Raw genomic sequence first — 21,849 nt, forward strand, 5'->3', positions numbered from 1 at the left:
TAGCCGTCACGATTATATCGATACCGACTTTTTCAGAATGACTCAAATCTGGACGATAGAAAATGAAGGCAACAAAGGGACGATGGAAGCCTGCGCATATAAATTTGTGCTGGAGCTGATATTTTAATCAGCGGGTATTTTACGGCTGCATAGGTGGACGCCGACTCTGAAATGTAGAGATCTTGTCCGTGGTGATGTTTTAACACAAGCTGACGGCATGTTATGCCTCGCAAAAAAAAAGTGGCTTGAGACCAGTCCCGTCTCCTAGCTTACCCTAACAAATGGTAGTTATTCTTTTCAACGTCTTTATTTCTGTCAAAGCGTCATTAGTCGCAATTGGCGAGAAAAAGATGCGACTATCATTTGGCAAAGTCGCACACTTCTTTCCTTGTGGACACGTGTTTCAGGCCCTTGACGTGTTTTAGGCTGGGATTTCGCCGAGATTTCCTTATTGGAGTGGGAGAACTAACAACAACTGAGTTCCTTCAGGGGGGCGGGAAACCTATGAGTTGTGTGTTCATTATGTTTGTTCTTGAGGGAACACCAGCCACCACTCCCTCGTACCCCCCCCTGAAGACGCCGTTTGTTCCAAGGTGCCTTGTTGCCCGCTCAGGCATCAAGGCGCCCTATAACAAAAAACAGCGCCAGTGGGGGTTACATGGAGAAAGGATTAAGAAAGGCGGGAGCATTACATCACACGAAGGAAGCCCCACTAAGTCGGCCCAACACGGGAAGAGCGTTCGGTAGGTTTTAATACACTCGATGACGTTCTGTTTTTTTTTTGAACCTCCTCCGTGAGCTGGCTGGTCCTTGGTTAAAATCTACTGGGCACCATACCCTGAACTCTCACCAAATCCCATTTCTTGCGTGATCTAGACTCAAAAGATCATGTGTTCAACCAACACGGCGGGTTTCAATACGGGTTGACTTTTCCTTCGTCCATGCCCGCGCCCTAAGTGCCCCCGAAATTTGAATCGAACCAGAAAACGACGACGACGACGACGACGACGACGACGACGACGACAACAACAACAACAACAACAACAACAACAACAACAACAACAACAACAACAACAACAACAACAACAACAACAACAACAACAACAACAACAACAACAACAACAACAACAACAACAACAACAACAACAACAACAACTCTTACTGCAATGACTTTATGTAACATTTCGTCTGGAGTAAAATCGAAATACGTTTCATCACTCATCAATTTAACGGAAATAGCTGACGATTCGGAACAAGCGGGGTCATGCAACGTGAGCCCCAATGCATATATCAAAGAATAGTTTCTTTATTTACATTTGGCAAAACCAGGGAAGGTAGGCTACGTTAGAGCCGCCCATCTCAACATCATAACAGAATGCAAATTATGAACACACAAAAAGAAAAATTAAGAATAAAATAGAAAAAAACTAATAAGAGGTACGTGCCTTATACGTTATAGGGCTTTTAATGCATGTATGAGCACAATATGTATTGTCATAGTCCAGGTATTATATCGGGATCACATTGCGAGTAGGGTCCGAACAAATAGCGGCAAGGAATAAGAGGAACTTAGGGATGGGCGCACATCGCGCGACTTTAATTGGGATGAGCGCTCATCGTGCGACTTTAATTATCCGGACAAGGTCATGGTCAAAGTATTTTTCTTATCGTAAATGGTCGTGTGTCCAGTCGGTTCAAGCGATCCCTCAGTTCAGTGAATTGATGATCGTATTGCGGACATTCTGAAAGAATATGCTCCTCTGACGCATCAACATGATCGCAGTGGTCGCAGTGCGAGGACGTTCTTCTTTTTATGCGGCATAAAAAGTGAGGTGTGTAGGAAACAATTAATCGTAGACGGTGCAGTAGTGTGTCAAGTGGTTTATCGATCTTTTGATTAGGTGAAAATCGCAGGAATGGATCAATTTGATGTAAGAGTGAATTCTTTGTATTCTCGTCAAACCAAGCGTCCTTGCATAATTTGTGGCACAGTTCAGAAAGAACCTTCTTGCTTTCTGAGAAATAAACGGGCAGCGCTGGTGTTAAGTGAACGTTTTTGTGTGCTACAGTGGCTAATTTGCCAGCAAACCCGTTTTCTATCACTCCTACGTGACTTGGAAGCTACTGAAAACTTATCTTCTGGCCATCCAGATATCCGATGGTAATTGTTTTTAATATTTTATATATGATGCTATCATCTATATTAAAATAATAATTCTTAATCATATGCTTCGCTCCTTTGCAGTCCGAATATATTACTCAGTTTTGCCTTTGCTGGATTTCAACAATAAATTTTGAAGCTTGTAATATTGCAACAAGCTTCGCTGCTGTTTCGACACAGTCTGAAATATTTTTCTATTTTATAGGCGGGTGTATGAAAAGCCGCAGTCAAGCTTTCGTCCATTGTGGAGCCATTACTGAAAACAAATGTCAAACGGTCTTGTAGTTGCACATTTGTTGAAGCGTTGGAAATCTGGCTTCAAGGTAGTGTATCAAGAATTTTGTTCTATCCCTTTGATGTCCAAAGTGACTGGAGGTGATGCAAGCTGCCAAGGAGAAAAATTGATATTTGGACTCAACAAATATTGCTCTTGTTGAAGTGCCGCCTCATAAGCTTGCACAGTGTGGCCAATTAACTCGTTTCTTTGAATAGGTTTTTCACAAAGAGGATGGGCATAATGCCTTTGCGATAAGCGGAGGAAGTGGCGGCAGAGTTCTTGAGTGCGAAGAACTTGAATTGGTGATTCTCTCGCTTCTGCGATTACGAGGCCATGAGAGTTAAGCGCGGTAAGCCAAGGCAAATACGAAGACTGCGGGCTACGATGTCGTTTAGTTTACGCTAATTTGTCTGAGCCATATTTTGCATCACTGGTAATGCATATGCAACAGCTTGTCGAACAAAAGCTTTATGAACCTTCAGAAGTGATTCTGATGTGACCCCCCCACATTTCGTTCCTGTAAAACATCGGAGGACATTCTGTGTCCGGTTGACCCACTCCTCAATGTTGGGAATATGAGGTCCCCAGCTTAGTATACGGTCCAATGTTATGCGAAGGAAACGATGCTTGCGCACAACAGGTATTGCAGTCTGGTTGACCGAGGGGCTGAGCAGGTCATGACGTCTTCTAGTAAAAGGTAACATCACAGATGTCTCTGCTGAAACATCCATGCCACATTCCGTCAAAAAGCCCACTGTTATAGCGGTGCTTTCTTGAAGCAGATCGTCTACTTCCCGGCATTCATGCCCTGACGAACAGAGGCAGATATCGTCTGCGTACATTGAAATGTGTACTGATGATGGTAAGAGAGTTGGCAGTTGGTGCGTTACTATGTTAGGTAGTATGAGGCTTAATACACTTCCTTAAGGTACATCTGCTTTCAGGCCACGTGGCATGCTGCTGCCAGTGCTTGTCACCGTGAATACAGTTCGGCCAGTCAGAAAATCAGAAATTCACTAAAGTAAGCGTCCCTTCATAGACTATATAATCCGTACAAAAACTTGTACTTGGCTGACTGTGTCTAAGGCACGCCTAATGTCTAGGAAAGCTGCAATTGTAATTTTTTCCGTATGTGTTCTCGAGCTCCACATGAGTGACAAGGTCTAATACAGAGTCAAAAGCACTGCGACGTGGACAAAAACCTAGGTAATTGGTAAGGAAATTCATCACTGATGTCGATCCACCACTGCAGTCGCTGTTGCACCATTTTCTCTATGACTTTGCCAATCTGGTTAATTAAGCCTCCTAGTGGAAAGGACGACAGCACGTTGGTGTGTTTACCGAATTTAAGAATCGGAACGACTTTTGCCACCTTCCAGGAAAGTGGCAGCGACGCACTTTTCCAGCTGGTATTATGTATGTCGAGGAGTGCAGTACTTCTATAAAGTCCAAGGTTACGCAAAATGATGTAAGTGACATTATCTTGGCCGGAGGAAGTTTTTTGTTGGACGTTACGTAAGGTAGACTGCAGTTCAGCGAGGCTGAATTCTACGTATAGGGATGAGTGCTCTTCAGTAAGTGACTCTTTTATTAGTCGCTTCAAAGCATGCTCTTTTGAAATGAACAGATTTGTGGACACTACTTCTGTTGGTAGTGTTAACAAAGCGCAAAATTCTTCAGCCATGATCTCTTCAGTCAAATAAGTTCCCAATACTATCGCCTAGAAAGGATGAGTATGAGTTACTGGAGATTTCAGAGAACGAAATAATTGCCATACTTTTGAGACTATATAATAAGGGCTTAAAGATTCACAAAACTCACTCCATTTCTTCTCTCAAAGTTTATCAAGCTTTCTGCGCATCGCCGAGAAAATCTTTCGCGCTTCTATATACTCGTCCACGCCGCCTGTACGACGATATCGGCGCTCGGCTCTTCAACAAATCGCGCGAAGTTGTTGGTATTCAGCGTCTAAACTTGCGTGTCCTGGTGGAATCGCAAGTGTTTTGCTACTCTGGTAGAATCAGAAGTGTTCTAGCAGCCTACTAATGAACACTTCCACGTCACCACAGTTTCGCTACTGTGGTAGAATCAGAAGTGTTAGCAGCGTGCTAATGAACACTTCCACGTCACCACAGTTTTGTAAATCGCTTGCAATTAGGGGCCTGAATAATTTGTGATTTGTGAACATCTACTCTTTCTGCGATTACCAAACAGTATCAGCTCGTATTTCAGACAGGCATTCAAATGTAAAAGTTTCTCGAATTCGAGCGAGGAACGAGAACTAGGACAACCGGAGCTGTTTAAATTATTGCAAGCAGACTTTGGTGTGCCACTCACAGAGGCCACTGTAGAGTGGGCTTTGTCGGTGCTTGAGATTGTTTTATCAGGGCAGCGGTTTCGCATATCGGAGATTACATTCCACAGCGTGCTGCTTCCGTGATCGTGCGTACTCCCTCGACGCAAAGCATCGAGCCTCTCAGAGAGTTCACTCATGAGAAATTTTTATTTGTGATCTGCCGCTTTTTAATCGTTACTTTAATTACAAATATTTTGTACACACACAAAAAAAACTGTCGTGAACCAACACAGATCGCTAAAATAATGCGACATTTCTTCAGACTCGAATGGAACTAAAAGTTAAACTAAAAATGGTTCGTTGCGATATTATGACCGCAACAAGCGATAATCTTTGGCGGTAAAAGCCAGAACAATTGAAGGGAGATAACAAAAAATTGACGCGCAGCCGGCAGGATTCGAACCTGCGCGGGAAGATTCCAATGGATTTCAAGTCCATCGCCTTAACCACTCGGCCACGACTGCACGCCTACAGATGCAGCTGAAGCAGTAAGCATTGGCTGGCTTGCTTGGCTAGGCAGCGTGAACAGAACAGCTGTTATGTCAAGTGCGATGCGATAATGTAGCGCTAGAGACTTCATTGTTTGTGACAAAACAATGCTTTTCGTTCTATTTTCTTCACGTAGTGCGACCACGGTAATAATGCAAATATCTCTGGTTTAACGCCTCATATTAACCGTCTCACATAACCACCATTATGTGAGACGCTGTAGTGTAGCGCTCCGACAATTTTGACCATCTGGCGTCCTTTGTGACGTGCACCTACGTCGCAGAGCACATGGGCCTCTACCCTTTCGCCTCAATCGAAATGATACCACCGCAGCCGGAACCGAACCAGTGACGTCCGGGTCAGCAGCCGAGCATATTTATTTATTTATTTATTATTTATACATACTGTCAATCCCAGAGGGATTATAACAGGTGAACAATCTAAGGCAATGATTAAGTACAGTCAATAGAAAGGGAAAAATAATAAGAAAAAATTAATAAAACAACGACAAAAAACATATAAACACATCTGTCAAAGCACAATCATATTGACACTTCACTTAAATAACAAGAAAGATGACATAGCACCATATTATGTTTGCGAGGCTATCAAGTCGCTTTCTACTAGTTTTGTGAAGGTGGCTAAGGATGTGCTACTGGTAACACACCACAGCGGCGGTTATGTGTGACTGCGGCGAACGACACGCTTCTGCTAGTGTACTGTAGGACACCTCCGGTTATTTGGCCCATTTCATTGTCGAAAGCCTTAGATATCTTATAAAACCCGAAAAGTTTTCATGGGTTGCGTCAGCATCGACACGAAGTTAGACAAATTGTCATCATACGATGGCCTCATTGTGACGTCACAGGCCACGAAAAAAGTGTGAAGTCGTTATAGCGTCATCGTGATGTCACTGCATGACACTATCACACTACAAGGTACGTGCTTCGATCTCGAAAGTAATGCCGCAAGGCCATGTGAGGGGTAAATATATTTAGCTGCGACGCTTATGGTCTCCGGGGGCAGTGGCAGACAACGCTACGTGAAGAATGGCTTCGGATGGGGTTCAGGAAGATGGATGGGTCAATACATTCGACTAAAAAGAAATTTATTCTAAAGCTGAAAAAGCAGGTACCAGCCCGACCTTTTTTCCTATTCTCCTTTTGTTAAAACGGCGTTCTTATAGTCAATTTAACGTTCAATGAAAAAGCAATAAAAACCAAAAGCCCCAATAATAATTTATTTTCTGACGCATTACCTCGATCAATTTTAACAGCACATTGATCCAATCAAAGGCCAGCGCTCTTTTCCGTGACTTTTGCCCGGGATAGTTAGGACAGCGTCACTGTACGCGTTGATGCGGTTGGCATGAATGTAGTGATTTATTGCATGACAAACACATTAAATCATTTGATATCAGCGTTTAGACTTGTGCTGAGATTATTTCAAGTTATAAGTATATGCGAACCACAAATAAAAATTGGATGCTTCGATAGTACTTGAGGGCCCTTTAAGATGTAAAGTTAAACGCCTCTTTTTTTTTCTTTTTAAAAGTATAGGTCATGTTTCAATTCGTGAGTGCTCGCTTTTACTTACATTAGGTTGTAGTGTTTTATCTTTGTTGTTTTTGTTTAAAGCACCTTTTTCGAATGGCAAACCCATCTCTCTCACGTAAAAAAAAGGAATTCTAGTTTAAAAGAACAGAAATAAAACGATGTAAAGTAGAAAGAAAAAGTGTCAGCTTACTTCCAGGCTTAAAACGTTTTGTTTGCTATGATTTATTTATTTTGCTTCATTATGCCAGAGCTGCCATGAGGCATCTATTCGAAATTGAGCTATTTACCATATAACTAGAGAGGACTACTTCTGCTGCGTCCTGTTCTGACATTAAATTATGTCAGTTTGTACGATCACAAATAGACTAAGAGCGCGCATGCCTGAATACACCCTTACAAGACAATTCATTCACTTGATAAGGCTACTTGTGTGTTCGGAAGAGCGAGTGTGAGAAAATTAGCCAAGTTTACGCGAATGTGCAGCCCTAATAGCAAAAAAAAAAAAAAGTGGACTGCAATTACTCATTCTATATCATACATCCCGATGCGCAGGTGCATGAAGGCAAGATAGATGTGAAATGACAGTCGTTGCTTTCACAAATGAGTGTTTCGGTGTTTCAAGAAATAATAAAAAGTGACAGCTTTGCCGCAAAGGCGAAGCAATGAACGCGATAGCAACGAATTGGAAGGTCACGCGCTCAATGGCAAGCAGATCGAAACGTGCCCTGCGTTTCTCACGCACAAATGACACACGAAACGTGCTCACAGGTACGGATGCACGCGAAAAAGTGTCTCAGTTGTTACATTTCTGTCTGGAAAGCACGCCCTTTTCGCAAATAGAGGCTGTGCGATAATTGCAGTGACCTTTGTGCGCCATGTAACTACAACAAAATCGTTCCAGTGCAAGCCGAACGCCAGCCAAGACGTATAATCCTCCCCACCGGGAGATAAGGGCGCGCGAGATAACGTCCAATCACCTCCACTCCGCGGGCCACCGTACGCGTGAGAGATGATAGCCGCCGCACGCGCATTGCGCCATCTTGCTAATAATGCTGAAAACACACTAGCTCCCCATCGAGATGCCCACCAGTAGCGGTAAGTGGTAAATATAGATAGCTTGCCGTTTCGACGTCGAAGGAAGGGCCTCTCGGTAGCTCGCTTGTTAACGCCTAGCATTCGCGACGCTGAGGGCCATATATATATATATATATATATATATATATATATATATATATATATATATATATATATATATATCATCAGCCTGACTACGTCCACTGCAGGACAAAGGCCTCTCCCATGTTCCGCCAGTTAACCCGGTCCTGTGCTTGCTGCTGCCAATTTATACCCGCAAACTTCTTAATCTCGTCTGCCCACCTAACCTTCTGTCTCTCCCTAACCCGCTTCCCTTCTCTGGGAATCCAGTTAGTTACCCTTAATAACCATCGGTTATCCTGTATACGCGCTACATGCCTGGCCCATGTCCATTTCCTCTTTTTTATTTCAACTATGATATCCTTAACCCCCGTTTGTCCCCTAATCCACTCTGCTCTCTTCTTGTCTCTTAAGGTTACACCTACCATTTTCCTTTCCATTGCTCGCTGCGTCGTCCTCAATTTAAGCTGAACCCTCTTTGTAAGTCTCCAGGTTTCTACTCCGTAGCTAAGTACCGGCAAGATACAGCTGTTATATACCTTCCTCTTGAGGGATAGTGGCAATCTACCTGCCATAATTTGAGAGTGCTTGCCGAATGTACTCCACCCCATTCTTATTCTTCTAGTTACTTCAATCTCGTGGTTAGGCTCTGCGGTTATTACCTGCCCTAAGTAGACATAGCCTTTTACAACTTCAAGTGCACTATTACCTATCTCGAAGCGCTGCTCCTTTCCGAGGTTGTTGTACATTACTTACATTTTCTGCAGATTCATTTTAAGACCCACCTTTCTGCTCTCCTTGTCTAACTCCGTAATCATGAGTTGCAATTCGTCCCCTGAGTTACTCAGCAATGCAATGTCATCGGCGAAGCGCAGGTTACTAAGGTATTCTCCATTAACTCTTATCCCTAACTGTTCCCATTCTAGGCTTCTGAAAACCTCCTGTAAGCACGCGGTAAATAGCATTGGGGAGATTGTGTCCCCCTGCCTTACACCCTTCTTGATTGGTATTCTGTTGCTTTCTTTATGAAGCACTATGGTAGCAGTTGATCCCCTGTAGATGTCTTCCAGAATGTTTATATATACTTCATCTACGCCCTGATTCCGCAGTGTCTGCATGACGGCTGATATTTCTACTGAATCAAACGCCTTCTCGTAATCTATGAAGGCTATGTATAGTGGTTGGTTATACTCTGAGCATTTCTCTATTACCTGATTGATAGTATGAATGTGATCAATTGTTGAGTAGCCTGTTCGAAATCCTGCTTGTTCCTTTGGTTGATTGAATTCTAATGTTTTCTTTACTCTGTTAGCAATTACCTTTGTAAATAGCTTGTATACTACAGAGAGCAAGCTGATCGGCCTGTAATTCTTCAAGTCCTTGTTATCTCCTTTCTTATGTATTAAGATGATGTTAGTGTTCTTCCAAGACTCTGGTACCCTTCCCGTCAGGAGACACCTCGTAAACAGGGTGGCTAGTTTTTCTAACACAATCTGTCCTCCATCTTTCAGCAGATCTGATGTTACCTGATCCTCACCAGCAGCTTTGCCTCTTTGCATGCTCTCCAAAGCTTTTCTGACTTCTATCATTACTGGTGGGGTGTCATCTGGGTTACTGCTAGTTCGTATAGTATTAAGGTCGTGGTTGTCTCGGCTACTGTACAAATCTCTGTAAAACTCCTCCGCTATTTTAACTATCCTATCCATATTGGTAGTTATTTTGCCTTCTTTGTCCCTTAGTGCATACATCCGACTTTTGCCTATCCCAAGTTTCCTCTTCACTGCTTTGACGCTTCTTCCGTTTTTCAGAGCGTGTTCAATTCTCTCCATGTTATACCTTCTTACATCGCATACTTTACGCCTATTGATCAACTTTGAAAGCTCTGCCAGTTCTATTTTGTCTGTTGTACTTGACACTTTCATGCTTTGACGCTTCTTAATTAGGTTCTTCGTTTCCTGGGAAAGCTTGCCAGTGTCCTGTCTAACTACCCTGCCTCCAACTTCCACTGCACACTCCGTAATGATACTCGTTAGATTATCATTCATTGTATCTACGCTAAGGTTGGTTTTCTCACTAAGAGCCGAGTACCTGTTCTGCAGCGACACTCTGAATTCCTGTACTTTCCCTCTCAGTGATAGTTCATTGATTGGCTTCTTGCGTATCAGTTTCTGTCGTTCCTTCTTCAAGTCTAGGCGAATTCGATACCGTATAACTCTATGGTCACTGCATCGTGCCTTGCCAACCACTTCCACATCCTGCACGATTCCTGGGTGTGCAGTCATTATAAAGTCTATTTCGTTCTTATTTTCGCCATTAGGGCTCCTCCATGTCCACTTGCGATTTTCTCGTTTTCGGTAGAAAGTATTCAAAATCCGCAAATTATTGCGTTCTGCGAATTCTACTAGTTGCTCTCCTCTGGCGTTTCTAGTGCCGAGGCCATATATATATATATATATATATATATATATATATATATATATATATATATACGTACACATATATACGTATACATATACGGTACAGGACGCCGACGCCTACGTTGAGGTCAGCGGCAAAATCCAACCGAAAATGTCTATATAATTGCTATCGCAATAAAAACATAAAAATATGGTCAACGCAGTCGACAAGATTCGAACCTGTGCGGGAAAACCCCAACGAAATTCTAGTCCATCGCCCTGACCGCTTGGCCACAACTGCCGGGTGGCGAACACTCCGTGCCGCGTTGAAGCCGAGTCAGCAATCATTGCTCAGGGCCTGACTGTATCTCGATCAACGACAGGGTAAGCTGCCACCTCTAGATGATCAATTTTAATAACGTTGCTGTTAAACAGAAGCTACCGAATCCCGACATACATCAGAAGCACTTTTCTCTGTTGCTGGATATAGCACCTCCGTAAAACATCATGGTGCCTTCGAGAAGCACACCTTTCCACTCTTTCAAATACTTTCATTTGTCGCCTGTTTTTTCTTGTTTAGTTTTTTTTACATTCAACGGCCCTTATTCCATCGCGGGTTTTCAAAATGATGGATGGGCGTCACCAGATCTTTTGCCCGTGAAAACAATCAACTAGCCCTGATGACGATATTGATTAAGATGGAGACGACGACGACGATGTATGTATGTTAGCGAAAAGCAGATAGAAGACGTGAAGGTGATCGACGTGGCAGTGCCGGCCCCGCCCCTTTGTTTGGAAAGCCAAGTGGCGGTTAGGGAGCTGCCAGCGTTGAAACCGCCACGTGCGTGATCTCGTTCTACGGGTCGATCACGCCTCGAGCTTCGCATTAGCTGCGCAAGAGGCACGGCGGCTCAGATATGATGATGATGATTGGTGATCATGATGACGTTACATATACATCCATATGTGTGCTAATCTGTGTGCGTTTGTGCTCAATGCATGAGTGGCTGAGCAGTTCGTATCGCGCGGGCAATTTCATTAAGAAGTGGTAGACAAGGTGCTGAACTTGCAACAAGTTTTATTGAAAAAAAAAATAGCATGCTGCTTTTCAAAGCAAAAGCCTTAAAACAAACGCGCATGCTGATACTCGAATACGACGTGTTCGTAATTCTTGATTTAGTGTGTTATTTTAATGGCTGTTTTAGCGTGTTCTATAACTAAAGAATCAGTGAAACTAGAAAGCAAAAAAAAAAAAAAAACATCGCTCCACCAACGCACAAGCACCCGATGGACCAAGTAATGACAGCGAAATTGCTTCACTGTAGCTAAAACTTCCGAAACTAACCTGCAATGATGGCGAGATGATAATGACGGAAATAGGACCGTGCCTCAAATAACTCCACACTCTTTTTTTGTTTTTCAGGCACCTTTTAGAGGGCATTTGTCCATCATGCCGGATTCCACAAAACAGTTATTCGAGATATAAGGAGAATGACATAAAAGTACAATAATATTAGGATTGCCCCCCCTCCCCCCCCCCAAAAAAAAAGGAAAAATCCTGTCGACTGTGCGCAGCCTAATGTATTACTAGTACATCGCCTCAACCACTCGGCCCCGCAGGTCGCGGGTTCGATTCCCGGCTGCGGCGGCTGCATTTCCGATGGAGGCGGAAATGTTGTAGGCCCGTGTACTCAGATTTGGGTGCACGTTAAAGAACCCCAGGTGGTCAAAATTTCCGGAGCCCTCCACTACGGCGTCTCTCATAATCAAATGGTGGTTTTGGGACGTTAAACCCCACAAATCAATCAATCAACCACTCGGCCACGACTGCCCGCACGTCACCTTGCATGTGAAGGGATCAGGTCACGCATTGTAGCTGAAGAAGAGCTTTCGCAATCGCACAAGTACAATCGGTGGAGTGCGAAGCATGATGCTTAGACAGCGCGTTGTGCTCTCATTGTTCAAATTACAATTACATAGTTTCACGAATATACAATGATTAATACCATGCGAACGTCGATGTAACACTGATTGCTTTATGAAGGCTTCAAAATAATTTCAACATCTTCTAACTTACATTAAATGGTTTATAGCGAATGTTTTAAGAAAAAAATTGTATTCACGCGTGATTTTGGGACGACGGTAAAGTTCTATAGGACGCCGTTTAACGTTTCAAACAAATCTTGCGGAACTCATAAATGTTCTCGCTTTAGAGAAGATATGAAATTAATCGGCACACAAGACAAGATATGAAGCCGGGTCAGAGTCATTCAGTTTGTGTCGCCTCTTACGCAAATGGCGTTGTGCTGCATTTTTGTTTCTGTCGTGAAGTAGGGCGAGAACAAAGGCCCGAAGAAAAGAAGAGAACAATTCACATTTTTTTGTTCACGTTCTTGCTCTCAGTGCTTTAAGGCACTTTCGTGGTGAATTCTGCCATTTCACTCAGCACCTGTTCCTAAAAGCTTAATCATTCATTGCACAGTCCGCTTGCTGAATCACTATCATTTTTCGTATTATCAAGTAGAAGTTCCAATGCACCCTTAATACATATGTGGGATGTTGTACCTGATGTGGAAATAATGTCAATAAAAACTGAGATGCCACGATTTCTAGTGGTTGTTTCTATACCACGTATAAATCGGAAAGCTTGCATTTTACTCCGGGAATTCGCTTAATTCTTCATCTAGGTTACTGTCTTGACCCTTTCAGACGCCACCTATGAAGATGTGTGTGTAACTGCGGTAAGGTAATGCAACGCCACCTCAAGGCACTCGATATTATATAACAACAATAAGAGCGAAGTAAAATGTTAGTTAGTGTGTGCTAAGTAATCATTTTCATAGATGGTGTAATTAGGTAATATTTTCTGTGAAGTTCTTCACGCTCTGTTCTTGCAAAAATAGAATAAAATATCAGGATGGGAATAAAGTGCGAACTCGTTTTTAGTTAGGTCCCCACCGAGCAAACAAATATTATACGTTTGATGAGGAGGGTTGCGGGAAGCGGCACGTCCGAAGACTCGTCGAATGTGGTAGTGCCTTCAAAATTGTGGCCATATGAAGCAGTACGCTTGGAAACGCAGTTGAGCGAAGGCGTTTCTGTTATGCAGATACCTCGCTCTTTGCAAGTACTTCGCTCTTTCTGTTATCAGTGTACCTCGCTCTCTACAAGTCCCCAGTCGATACAAATAGCAAACACAGTTTGTGTAATGAGTTGTGACATAGCATATCAAACGGATTTAGATTGACGATTTCGAAGAAAAATGAGACCATGAGTTGCTTCAAGATTTTACAAATTAATTGGGCGGCACGTGCAGCACGCAAAAACACGGATACAATGGCAGGCCACTGAAACGCGTCCACATGCACTACGCGGGAAGAAAGCTCAGGGAATATCGTAGACGTCACCGTCGGCACAAGCGCCCGAATTGTTTAGCGGGCCACTCATTGCTGAAAGTGCACGTGAAAGCCCTCAGGCGTTCTGAAGGTGTCTCCTATACAAAATTTTCCTGAGCTGTGGCCAGTCTTACGTTGGACAAACAGGATGGCAGCTTTAGAAACCACGCCAGTAGCATTAGAAGAATTGGTGATGCGCATCTGTACACCGGCGCATATTCAGTCATTATCATGTGTGCCACATCTTGCGCAAGCTAAGATTATTGGCAAGAGCAAAAAACAAACCATAAGGAAACTGTCAGAAGCGTTTGACATTAGAAAGAATAAGTCCGACCGTGTCAGTGCTAACATCGATTGTGCTATATGTATCCGAGGTATCCTTGTTTAATATCCAGTTCTCGTGATGACATCTATGGCGTCACTTCTTCACGCATCTGCGCATACTCAGCAGAATTCTTTGTTTGCAGCTTATGCTATCAACAAAATGCTCGTTGTTTGACGTTCATATTTTTCTCAATTAACTGCCTGATATCCATGTTTGACCATTGCGCGAGAAATGCCACGTTTCGCCAACAAAAATGTTTTGTTCTGACACTCTGACCACAACAAGAGATAACCTCCGGTGGCTAACATTAAAATCATTGAAAAAAAATTAAGATCAGAAAAAATATAAGTGCAGCCGGCAGGATTTCAATCTGTGCTGTGAGATACCAATGAAATGGAAGTCCATCGTTTTAACCACTTGGCCACAACTTTTTTTATTACTTGTCCGGTGCAAAATTTAAAATAGGATCGCGAGAGAAAAAAAAATAGATTAGGGACACACCGATGCTACGCTGTCTAGTCTAGAAGTCTTCGATGTCGCAAAGCTTGTCAAGTCATGTGGCGCAGTCGGGTGAATCAGGATGGGCTCTGAAAATCTCCATAATTATAACAACGCTTTCAATGAGATTGTCTCTCGAAAATTTCTCATGCACGTATGAATGGCGTTGGTTGATTTCCATCACCAGGCACAGTGAAAACAATGAGTTTTATTTCAAGTGCGGAGTGACAATGAACTGCTAAGGATTTCATTGCTAGGAGTTTCATTGCAGCACGACAAAGTTTTCACATTTATTTTATTCACCTCACCGCGCGAGCGCAGCGAATGACATGCTTCTACGAGTCGACTGCAGTGATTCTCATGTTTTTCCGTGAATTTTTCAGGCGAAAGCCATATACCTCTCAATAAACACTAAAGGTAGTCGTCATTATTGTCAGCATCATAAAGAAGTCAGGCAAAAAGTCATCACCATGCGGTGGCCTCCACGTTACGTGAGATGTCGCGAATAAATTGTGTAGTGATTATGACGTTATCATGACGTCACGCTGCGCAGTCGCTGGGTCAAATGATGGTTGATCTCGGAGGTAATACTGCAAGGCCGCGTGAGTTGCAAAGGGTAGCGATGCCTTTGATCTTAAGGCAATTAGAAGTCACGTTAAATGAAGCAATAGGTAGGGAGAAAGAGGGGGATGATTGTAAGACAATAAAGTCGACTGGGACGAAAATGATGACCTACTTCTTGAAGTCTTCTTAAGTGGGTGCATGCAAGACCACATGCGCAGAAGTCGATTTATGTAGCAGTGTTCAGTATTACCAACCTTACGAGCAAAAGCGCTTCCTGACAGCTGATAGCTTCTGGTTTTGCTAATACACATAGTTGTGTTGACATCATTGCGCAAGTGAAAACAACTGGTTATATAAACATCTGCAACTCTTGTACTTATGCCTGTGCGTGCAACATTCTGCAAATATTTAGCGTCATTTCTTGACGTGTCAATTATTAAAAAAATACCGCATGATCAGCTTTCCTACGGATGCTTCGTGAACGTCGATTGTGAAAGGTACGTGGGATCTGCCGATTTTTATTCCCTATAGCTTTGCTTCACTTTGCATGAGTTACCAAGAGGCATATTCTCGGGAATAAGTTGTATAGCGTAAAAACACGAGGGACTATTCTTGCTGCGTTATATTTCGATATTTGTCGTGGGACTCTCATACAATTAGAAAATGATATACACTATGCATGGCTAAACACACCTTCTCAAGAGGAAGTCGTTCATTTAAGTGTGTTAGTGATGTGTGAAAATAAAGGAATCATAAGCGTATGTTCAGCCCTCGTAACAGCCAGCAACACGACTTGTAAACTGCGAGTACAAAACGTAGGCTGCACACCCTGATTCGTGGATGGATGAATTTCACAGAAAAAATAACGCTTATTGCATCAACAATTCCCACTTTAACAAGTTCAAAAAAATAAAAAGAGCAAAACGCAGCCGACAGGACTCGAACCTGTGCGGGGAGACCCCAATGGATTTCGAGTCCATCGCCGTAACCACTCGCCCACGGCTGCCGTTAGTGGGCTCAGTGCGCTGTTGTACAGCACTACTTTGCTATAACGTGATCTATCGATTAAGATGGGCCGCTGGGATGATCTGATTTGATACGTGGGGTTTAACGTTCCAAAACCACCATATGATTATGAGAGACGCCGTAGTGGAGGGCTCCGGAAATTTTGACCACCTGGAGTTCTTTAACGTGCACCCAAATCTGAGCACACGGGCCTACAGCATTTCCGCCTCCATCGAAAATGCAGTCACCGCAGCCGGGATTCGATTCTTTGACCTGCGGGTCAGCTTCCGACTCTGAGCTTATCGATATTTTTTTAACGTATGTAATAACAAAGGATACAGAATCCCAACAGACTGCTTCGGCAGTACTGTGATTTATTCCAAAGTTTAACCTCTTTTTACGAAAATGTCATGCCTTTTATGAATTCAGGCTTTCCTTTCATTCATGCATGCCTACATTTATTGTTTTTTTGTACGTTAAATCACCCTCCTCTCGTCCCCATCACTCAAGATGATGGATGGCCATCGCCGGCTCCTTTGCCGATGAGAACAAACTCCTCTTGAAGATGGTTATGAAGAAGAAGAAGAAGAAGAAGAAGAAGAAGAAGAAGAAGAAGAAGAAGAAGAAGAAGAAGAAGAAGAAGAAGAAGAAGAAGAAGAAGAAGAAGAAGAAGAAGAAGATGATGATATATGTGTTTGTGTGTGTGTGTGGCGGAGAAGTTTGTATTGGGCGGGATATTTTAAGAAGTAACATACACAGCGCTGAATATACAATTGGAATTGTGTTTACTGAAAAATGGCATGCTGTGTTTTTAAGAAAAATGATTTTTTTACAAGGACTACTGACATGAGTTTAAATATTTTGGGGTCTTTGCTCTAATTTTGAAGTGACCCCTATGCTGTTAGTGAAACGTCTGTTAGAATTGCTATGCTGACTATCCAATTTCATAAACTTTGCATATGTAGTCCTATGATACAGCCGCAATGTCAGGTTAACGTCAATTGTAGTAAGATGCCATGCGGCAATGTTTCCTAATGTTTGGCAACGTATTTAATATACTTTTTATACCGCTACTTTAAATCTGCGACTTGGCCATCGAGAGAGCCTGACGTCACGGTAAGAGTGCCGTTCACCGCATACTCGCAATAACTCTCACTTCGGTGTCGGTCACGTGTGATGCACGAAAACAACGACGAGCTAATCGTCGTTCGGAGACATGGACAGCGATTCCTGTGACTTAGGCTGCATGCCGAACGCGTCTTTCGCAATCCCACTCAACTGTATTTAGGACTGTGTTCACTCATGAAAGAGTCCACTGTGCTGGGGCGTGTGCAGTTAGTTGACTTGCACATACAGGGTGGCGAAAATGTCCAAGGGCTTCTAAACCAAACCGAGGTCGAAACTACGGCAGGAGCATATACAGCGAACGCTCACGAGGTAACATACGTTTGCTCGTTTCGCTCTTTCGCTCGCTAGGCAGCCTTCCTTGGTTTGCCAGTCCAACTGTCCGAGTGCCCTTCTTCAACATCCGAGGTAAAAACGCAAGAAAGCGGGATAATCGGTCGGCGTTCGTTGCTCTTGACGTGATGACGGCTGTTCTCGACAGAGAAAACGCACGTAGAGCAAAACGCAAGCGTCTGCTGGTGGTTTAGGGGCCCTTTAAAAGCCAGATATTCCGTACTTGTTCTCGAAAGTCTACCCTTCGGCATAATAATGTTCAATTAAAAAACACTCATGAAAATTTGGTTCGTGCATAAAGCCAAGTAATGAGAGGGGGTGAGGTCCATGAATCCGGTGTTCAAAGTCGGGTGGTCATCTAGGCTTTAGGCCTGTTGCACGGAAGTAACGACGACGGCTTAATTGTAGACGCGTGCAAGCCCACAATAAATGTGTGGCAGTCACATGGCGGATTAAAGCGTCTGAAAATGGGCAGAATGAATTATCCAGGTGCAAAGGGTGATAACGCATGGGCTAAGCGCAACCCCCCAAAGGGTCTTCTGTCTCGTTGGAGGTGCGTTGAGAAAAGGCTGATAGAGGACACCATGGGGCGCCTCGGAGTTTTGTCAGTACTCCCTCAAACGAGCGCGAAAGATCGTGATGCCTATTTTAATGTGCTATAGTGATGGCTACTTCAACGTGACCTAACCAGAGTGTAAACGCATAACTAAGAATCGGTAAAAAGAGAAGACAAAGGCGACATACGCTCCGCAGACGAGCGCACATCCCAAATGCAAGTATGATAATTGAAATTGTGTTAGTGCAGCTACGCCAATCAAATAACTTCCAATGATGGCGGAGAGGGCATGGAAAACAATAGGACCACCTGTGGATTCTGATATGTGGGGTTTAACGTCGCAAAACCACCATATGATTATGAGAGGCGCCGTAGTAGAGGGTTACGGAAATTTCGACCACCTGGGGTCCTTTAACGTGCGCCCAAATCTGAAAACACGGGCCTACAGCATTTTCACTTCCATCGAAAAATGGCAGTGGCTTAGCTCAGCTATGCCAGGATATACGTAGCGTCAGCAAAGGTTCAGCTGATTATTCTAAGCTTTCCAGATATCATGCTTACAGCTGCTCCAATGACACACACAGGATATACGTATTATGCGTCACATGAATATTTATTTTGCCGGGCAACTACTTCGGGATCCGATGAGTTAAGCTTCTCCGCTCTACTGCACCGTTGAGCAGCATTTGCACTCTCCTTCTCCGTGGCTATACCACTGTGGCAAACGCCAGTCAGGGGCGCTATCAAGCGGCTCCAGCGCAGTGTCAGATGGCGACTGCACAGGGAAGGCGCGCGCGTCGGCGTCCATATGTCTACCAAGGCTATGACGACACTCCTCTGGAAAGCGCACACCGGCCGCGGCCGAGTGCGAGGGAGGTGCCGGCTCCGGTGCGTGACACCACTGATCGTCTGCGCAGTGCATCGAATCGCGCGCACACCGGCGGCGAGCCGCGCGCCGCGGCGGCGGAGTATCATTGCGCATGCACAGAGCAGTGCCACGCGAAATCGGCTCAGCAAGGCCAGTGTAGCTAACGCTACAAAAGCAGCCGCCCCAGCCGGGATTCGATCCAGCGACCTGCGGGTCAGCAGCCCAGTACCTCAGCTACGAGACCACCGCGGCGGTCTGTGGAAATGGCGAGCCCGTTTTACTCGTAGAAACATCGGCGAGCCTGTCTTTCCAAAGCCGGGCTCGCCGATGTTTCCATAGGTGTTCCCATTTTCGTCAATCGCCCCTCCTCCATTCTTGGAGGTTAATTTTGGTTTAGCTGCAGTAACGCTATTTCGATGATCTGTTCAGACAACTTGCTGATGATATTTCTCCAACTTGCGTGATTGCACACAATAGATTTGTCACGTCTTCAGGATTATTACACGAAAAAAGGTAAGAAGAAAATAAAAACTTTTGATAAAAAAATTAGCAGTCAACAGGATTTGAATTTGTGCGGGTAGATCGCAAGGGATTTCTAGTCCATCAACTCAACCACTCGGCCACTACTGCCGGTATGGCGACCTGCGCAGAAGGGGTCGAGTGACGCATTGTAGCTAATGAAAACTGATTAATGAGTGGTGAGATTTTGTAGTGAGTGCCTGTTTTCAGTGACGCGTAAAAGCCATACGGAGATGTGTTCGATGAAATTTTACCTCTTTCTATGTACAGGGCTACGTTCAGTTTAGGCTAAGGGCAGGATGTGCTAAAAATGGTTGAAAGAATGCAAAGGACTGTTGCCACAGAGTCCTTCCTTTTTCAGGCGACACACTGGTACATTGCATGTCAAGGTGTATCTAGAGGAGCGGCTTTCTTTTGTGATGAGCCACATACTATCGTCCACGTGTTTTTTTTTTTACAACGCTGGGAGGGATTGTGTTTATGGGATGTACGTACTGCAGAGAACAAACAAGAAGGAATCCCCGTTGGACGTCCTCAGGGCTGCACTCTTTATGGCGGGGCTTTATGACGGGATTTCACAAAACACCATTTGAATATGGGTATCGAGCTTATGGCATCCCGTCCGTAGGTAAAGCAAGGACGACAGCAGTTTCACGTCAAACTAAACATTTATTTCACTAAACACGGCATATGGCAGTGTCAACCCGTGAACGAGACAGCTACGCAGCAACCATGAATTCGGGAAGCGGTATATCGGCAAGCGCGGTTGGCTAACAGCCTCGGTGCTTTGTGGCAGCCAAGGCACATCTGTCCCGGACAGCACGCAGGCAGGCCCTTCTGAAAAGAGCGAGTGGGCGCCGCGCACCACTACTGTGCAACACGTGGCTCTGATAGCCGGTGCGCGTGCTTCTTAGAGTATTCACTGCGCCTGGTGAGGCAAGCTAGGCAGCGCTACTCGCTCAAATAGACTGAGTCCTGCCGGCTCCGCATTACTTCTTTGGTACCTTATTTTAAGTGTTACATGCCGGAGATTATCTCACGTATTGGTCGCGGTGGCGAAACTCATCAATTTTGTTTGTGAAACATGTTATTTCTAGCGCAATGCTTGAAACAGGAAGATAGAATAATTAGAAGTATGGAGAATTAAGCACCAAAGTTCTGTTTATTGGCAGCGAAGGCTGCAAACCAAGAAAATTTCTGAGGATGAGAAGATGAGTGTAAGAGTGACGCCAAACGTGAAAAAAAAAAAAAGGCTAACTCAGATCCGTATAGAACAAGTGATGTGTCATTGACAGAAGCGGACTTCCTGATGTGGAACGCTACGCTTCTGACAGTTCCCCGGCCATTTGATTTCTGCTTTTGCCAATAACTTTAACTTGCACAAAACGTGACGCACATGAGCATTACTTAGAGGTGTCTCGGAATATGAGCAGTATCAGTTTTTTCCTTACTATCAGAATTCTCCCTCAGGCGATCCCTAACACGCTTCCTCATATGTACTATGTATAGGACTAGCCACAGCCCATGACAATCTCGTAGACGAGATCGTCAGCACAACGCCCGGAAGGTCTAACGTGTCCGTTTTACAGAAAGAGGCTAGCAAAACCTTTCCAACGTTGTGCCTAAGGTGTTATCTACGAGATTCTTTTGAGATTTCTTGCAATGAAGTGTACCTGAACGCGTGGCAGCAGCCCGCAATTGTAAACGTCTTCTACCTGTTGTCGAACGGATCTGTGATGTCTTGGGCAGGTCAAGGCGTCAGCTTCACCTGCAATCTTCCCTTTGAAACGATAATGTAGATGAACAATTCCGTACCATAAAATACATTCATAAATGGTATAAACAACGAGTAAAAAGTGTAAGAACAGAGTTCTTCATAAATAAAATTGTTTCCACGCCTCGTACAGCAGGCGACAAGTTTCAGAATTGTGCATGTGAGGTTTTGGTAAATAAGTGAAAAAACATTTAAGCAAATGAACAAACGGACTCTGAAATAGACAGAAAAACTTTAAAAAAGCAATTCTACTCTATAAAATCAAAGAACTTATCACGAAAATTGTTAGGAGCACAACAGCAACAATGTTCGCAACCGGTAAAAACTTTTCTTCATTTCCTGAAGCTCTCGTTCAAGCCTTGCTCCATCGTTAAAAAAGATTGTCGCACGACGTCGTTTGAGTAAGCGGCCATATAAATTGGGCGTACAGATTCGCTCTGAACGGTGCTTGTATCTGGTCGTGGGTGCGAAACACTTTTTTTCATTTCCTCTATCTT

The 21,849-nt window shown here is 43.9% G+C and overlaps 1 protein-coding gene and 3 non-coding genes across 4 annotated transcripts in view; all 4 read right to left on the reverse strand.

Annotated features, from left to right (window-relative positions):
• LOC119168632 (uncharacterized) overlaps window positions 1-21,849 on the reverse strand; it is a 207,567-nt gene that overhangs the window by 83,305 nt on the left and 102,413 nt on the right. The gene's annotated exons all lie outside the window — the stretch shown is intronic.
• TRNAS-UGA (transfer RNA serine (anticodon UGA)) lies at window positions 5,177-5,258 on the reverse strand. Its single transcript has one exon. It is a non-coding gene; the product is annotated as a tRNA-Ser (tRNA).
• On the reverse strand, window positions 10,610-10,691 carry TRNAS-AGA (transfer RNA serine (anticodon AGA)). Its single transcript has one exon. It is a non-coding gene; the product is annotated as a tRNA-Ser (tRNA).
• Window positions 16,097-16,178, reverse strand: TRNAS-CGA (transfer RNA serine (anticodon CGA)). The gene has a single exon. It is a non-coding gene; the product is annotated as a tRNA-Ser (tRNA).

Source organism: Rhipicephalus microplus, chromosome 6 (assembly GCF_043290135.1).
Source record: "Rhipicephalus microplus isolate Deutch F79 chromosome 6, USDA_Rmic, whole genome shotgun sequence".
Lineage (NCBI taxonomy): Eukaryota > Metazoa > Arthropoda > Arachnida > Ixodida > Ixodidae > Rhipicephalus > Rhipicephalus microplus.